Source organism: Petaurus breviceps, unplaced genomic scaffold (genome assembly GCF_028583685.1).
Source record: "Petaurus breviceps papuanus isolate PSGF00001 unplaced genomic scaffold, PetGlider_PUasm1.0 90994, whole genome shotgun sequence".
Classification (NCBI taxonomy): Eukaryota; Metazoa; Chordata; class Mammalia; order Diprotodontia; family Petauridae; genus Petaurus; species Petaurus breviceps.
The window spans coordinates 811-6,354 of record NW_027187393.1 but is presented as its reverse complement, the minus strand read 5'-3'; the positions used below and the strand labels follow the sequence as shown (position 1 = coordinate 6,354).

Sequence of the window (5,544 nt, the reverse complement as noted above, 5' to 3'; positions counted from 1 at the left end):
TGTCTGTAGCTTTGTCTTTGTAGTAGAATTCTGAAAGCAGAATCCTTTATTCTGCTAACAGAAACTAGAAACTAGAAGGACTTCTTTATAGCTCATGATTAGAGGGAATGGGTGATAAGCCAAGAATTGGTAGCCTGTTTTCAAAAAGCCTGAAGGTCTCAGGTTTTCAGGTTCTTCCATACTTGACTCAGCTCTAATATTTGAGCTCCATTTTAGATGTTCATAGGCAGGAGAGTTTGACAGATCAAGTAAGTTGGTGCAAATTACACCTCTAGAACTATAGAGATTTGTTCTTCCCTAAGCCTTGTGGCCCCAGGAGTCAAATTCTAGATGGAACTCTAAAGTTCTTCTTAAGAGACATAACTTCTCTCCTATAGTGTTTGAGAGAGTAGACAACGCATAGAATCATAGAATTGGAAGGGACTTCAGAAGCCCAAAAGAAGCATCCCATAAACAAGTAAAGCACTTATTAAGCATTTACTGTATGCCAGGCAATATTTCCTTCATGTCATCCAGCCTCTGCTCAAAGACTTTTCAGTGATAAGAAGCACACTACTTCCGACAGCCCACTGCAATTTTTATAGTTTAAATGTTAAGAAAGCTTTCCTTGTATTGAGCTAAAAATCTTCCACAGCTTCCTTCCACATTTCCAAATAGAATGTGTCTAATCCCCCTTCTATAGAATAGCCCATTAAATAATACTTGAAGTCGAGAATAATGTTCTGCCAAGTCACTTTGCAACCTTGTTTCCCCATCTTAAAATTGAGGGTCACCCATACAACCTTTGGAGGGATGACTACGAACAGCAATGCTGGCAAGGAATACTTAGAAAGATTCCTTAGAATATATACTGCTTACCTTATGATTAGTAATTTATAAGACCTACTAAGAAAACTGATTGCCAGCTATGGATCTTGTGAAGAATTTGAGGGGAAAAAATGGAGAATCATTTAGGTTTTCACTAAAGAAGTAATTGTCCCTTAATTATAGAGGACACAAACCTTTATAGGTTCTGACAATTTGATTTCTGTGATCTGTGTAGATTAGCCTGTCAAGATATCAAATCAGTTGGCTCCCTCACAAAGAGCTGCCTTTGTGGTATTTCAATCAGATTGATATCCTCTTCTATGATTTTGTGTTGTCTAATCACTGTTGCCAGAAGGGATGCAGGTAGCCCTAGATAGAAATGGCTTGTTTCTAAGTGAACATGTTGATCTGATATTAGATACAGGTGGCAGAAATATCAAAGATTGATGCTAAGGGAGCCTTTTCTCTTTTAAGTTCTTATGCCTGGGGATGTAATACAATCTAAGGACAGGAAGAAGGAAGGAAATATCCATTTGGTATTGAATAAGCTGCTTCAGCCTGAAGCAGTTTGAAGTATAAACCCTCTTCTAGCCTGCCCTTTGTAGCCTTCTAGAAAAAGCAAACATTGTGGCGATAGCCTGTTATCTCCATCACTACCAACACAAAATGCTAACTGCCTCTACTGGGAAGATAAACTTAAGAGTCCTGGGAATAGTAGCACCCCCTCTCCTGGATTTCTAGTCACTCCTGACCACTGACCTTTCTTCCATCATAGCTCCCACAACCCTTGCAGAGATGCAGTTCCTGCCTCTTTATCAGTCATATGAATGCTGACCTAGAAATCCCACTAAAGTCCTTGGTATTGTCAGGAGGCTCAACATCAGAAACAAGGTTTTATTGGTGGAAATGACATTATGAAAGATGCATTACTGTCTGCTTAGCTGCATCCTAAGTAAATGGGCCTTTCCATTTGTCTTGCAGCAAAAAGCTCCCATATGTGTTGTTTCCCCCATTAGAATATGAGCACTTTGAGAATGGGGACTATCTTGCTTTTCCATTTGTGTCTCCAGTGCTTTATAAGATTAATAATAAATGCTCATTCATTAATTCATTCCTTCTACATAACATTGTGGAGAAGGAAATGGCAAACCACTCCAGTATCTTTGCAAAGAAAACTCCACAACTGAAAAATGACTGAACAACAACACATAGCACTGATAAACTCCAAGGGAGGGAAGAAGAGAGAGTGGGGAAAAACCCTCAAAACCTTTTTGGTTATGGGATATCAATTTTTTACTTATTGTTGCAGACAAGATTATTTCTGCCTGCCCTGTAGGAAGGGGCTCGAGGCATTACAAAGTAAGATTAGAGATATACTATGCCTTCCACACCAGCCCTGGAAGGATGATTATAAAAAGGCATATCAGGCAAATTTTCATTTCCTAAGGGAAGGGAAGAGGTGGGAGGAAGGAGAGCAGTGAAGTTATATAGTGCACTTGAATATGCTGTTAGAAGTGCTTATTATCTTGTCCTTTCCAGCTTAGAATGCATGGGCAGGAGGAGGTGGGGGGGTAGGGATTTTATAGAGCCAGGATGTCTCAGAGTAATTAGGTCCAACTCCATCTAGTTTTAGCATTATGAAGGGGATAGTGATGACAATATCAGGGTTCAAATCTGGCCATTGGGTGGAATTGCTCTTTCCGTGCATCTGCGTCTGTTTTTTTCCTCATAGATGTTATGTCTACCTTGGGTGTTAGAGAGGTAGGGAATGAAATTATAGTCTTATTAAATATTGGGAAAATAGTATGGGTTCTTTTGTTTGGTTGGCTTTGGAGGGAATATGAAGACCAGTAAGAATCATCCACCTTGGTCCCCGTGGAGAGGTAAGAATTTGGTGTTGGGAAACAAAAATGAAGGAAGTTTTGAGTTTCTTTCACACTCTTTTTTAAAGATGAGAGATACTTATGTGTTCCAGCGTGCTTGATTAATTCTGCATTCCTACTGTTTCCCTTAAACTATTCTCCCCTGAAGAAGGCAGAACATGTCTTAAAGGATAAGGTCAGGATCACAAGCTGTAGTGGTTCAACAGAGCTTCAAAAAAGCAGATAGTATATTTATTTGGATCTTCAAAGACCAGGAAGAAATCAGTGCATAGTCCCCTGTCCACAGTAATGAAAACAGAGTAGAGGAGATAATCTGGTAAGGGTCCTGGGAAAATGTAGGGCAGTGAAGCTTGCCCAGTGAAGTACAACTCAGCAGCCTCAGTCCCTACCAAGGTTAGGATATCATCATGCAACAGTATACTACAGCTGCCACACAAGTCACTGCAAGTACCCACTGACTCCTATATAAGGAATTATATATGGAGCCTGAGTGCACCCATTGACCTTCTCTGCAGTTCTGACTCTCTTGCCTTGGGTTGAGTGTTGGGAGGTAAGGGGTAGAGTTCCCTCCCAGAAACAGGAAAGCAAGTCCATTCTTTCTCCTGCATCTCCTGCTACCTCATCAGCATGGAAATAAAGTCTGTTGGTGGTAAGCTCTAGGCCTTTGCCACAAACTCTGAAGAGGTTAGTTTGTATCATCAGATCTGAAGTGAATGTGTGAGAAAAGCAATTGCAATTTAAAATCCCAAATACAGAGAATATGTAGGATTTAGGAGGTATTTTTCTTGTCAAGGGCAGTGTCCTGGATTCTGGATGGTATTTGCACAGAACCATGACCTTTCTTGGGAGTCTGTTAGAATTGCACTCAGAGTCTGGTCACTCTTGTGAGAAGAGGGTGAGTACTTGGCTTTTGTCATTTGGGTTTAGATTTAGGAAATTCAAAGCGTGAAACTCAGTACACTGAAGACAGTAGATTGCATAGGCATTGTCATCTGCCTGCAGAATTGGTGAGAATTTGAAACAGGCACAAGATATGGGTTGGAGTTAGCTCATAGTAGAAGCAGGGACCAAGCAAGATGTCACCAAGTCCACAGGCACAAAGTGAGGAGAGGTAGGTGGAGGAAAGATGCTCATACAAGCATTGGCCCCTTGGTGCTATGTGAGGCAGAAGCAAGGAACTGTTTTCCGTCCATTTCTTGGAGGTGTCCAGTAGGAGGTGTATTAGGAGATGAGGTTGAGACTGTGGAGGAGTGGTTCATGTAGCTGGCCATTATGAATGTCAGTTCTGTAATCTAGGAAGAGGGAAGAAAAAACAACCTTAAAATCTGTAGAGGTTCAAGTCTACCTGGACACTTTGGATTACTGCCAGCATTGAAGCCACAGAATTTAGATGGAGGTAGAGATATCTTCTGGCCCATTGCAACTTGGTCTCTCTTTTAAGTCTTAGAGCTTGGAGGAACCATAGCACAGTCTGGGGTTTGGGTTTGCCATTGATTAGCTGTATGTGACCTTAGTCGGGCCCTTATGTGTGACCTCATCTGTTCTGCAAAATGGGGATAAGGATACTTTATTTTTTGCCTTTTGGAGGGCAATTGGGGTTAAGTAACCTGCCCAAGGTCACATGGCTAGTTTTTTTTTGTGTGTGTGGGTGTTATATCTGAGGCCAGAACCGAACTCAGGTCCTCCTGACTTCGGGGCCAGTGCCACCTAGCCGCCCTAATGAGGATACTTTAATAACCTCATTGGGTTGTAAAAATTAAATGATATGAGGTGTGTTAAGTATTTTATAAACCCTAAAGTGTCATATAATGCCAGCTGTTATATCTACGAGAAAATATGAAGGTCTAGCCTTTATTCCTTCATAGAACTTATAAAGGACCAGGGTCACTTTTCCTGGCAGCTGCTCAGACCCACCTTAGGAAGTGCCATCAGGAAGATCAGCTTCTCAGTGTTGCCTTTACCAGAACTTTTATCTGGAAAAGGTCTGATCACAATCATAAAGTCATCTTGGTAGCCACCAAAGGTCATCACCAAGGAGTAGGGGTGAGTGGCTTGAACTTGCTGTAGAAAGACGGCAGTTGTAGGTACAAATGAGAGCTCCTGAGAGAACCTTCTCATCTCCCAAACTAAGAACTAGTGGTATGCTAGATAATTTTCTAGACACTGGTGGTTTCAGCTAACTATGGATCATTCCACCACAGTTTGGAAATTAACACTTTAGAAATCTGTACTTCACATATAAGGGAAAGCTTTACATAGGGAGGTATAGAGTTTGTGGTGACCAAACACAGACCTGAGGTAAAGAGAAATGGTAGTGCCTGAAAGAAGGGATTGGGAGGCAACTCTTCTTTTCTCAATACCATAGTGTTGTGTTCCAGGATACTGACACCATCTTCATTCACAGCAGTCCACACCAGAGTGTTCCCCTTAATGGTGTAGGGAAATAAGGAGCAATATGATCGACAGCCTGGGGGGTCCTGATCAATATACTGGGTCTTTTTGAAGAGCTGGGTAACTCCTATATGGCTGCACCCATGGCGCTGTTATTTGAGCAGGTTCTATTGTGATTATGGGATTCTTGTTAGTGCCAGAGTGTCCCATCACATATATATATATATATATATATATATATATATATATATATATATAGCTTCAATCAACTTCTTATGGATGTTAATGGAAATGGAGCAGGAGGGGCAAGGAGTGAGATGGAAAAAAACCCCTGAAATTCTGTGGGCTTTGCATCCTGTCACATCCCTAAGGAGGAGGGATAGGGAGGGTTTCCGGTATTCAAGATGACCTTGTTTGACTCACAGGAGCAAGATGCTAATGAGTCTATGATGATACATTAAAT

The 5,544-nt window shown here is 41.3% G+C and overlaps 1 long non-coding RNA gene across 1 annotated transcript; it reads right to left on the bottom strand.

Moving 5' to 3' along the window:
• Positions 1-2,075: 2,075 nt before the first annotated feature.
• On the bottom strand, positions 2,076-5,302 carry LOC138153542 (uncharacterized). The gene is made up of 2 exons (XR_011166409.1): positions 4,605-5,302; positions 2,076-3,982 (listed from the first exon to the last, which is right to left on the bottom strand). It is a non-coding gene; the product is annotated as an uncharacterized lncRNA (long non-coding RNA).
• Between the last annotated feature and the right edge of the window lie 242 nt (positions 5,303-5,544).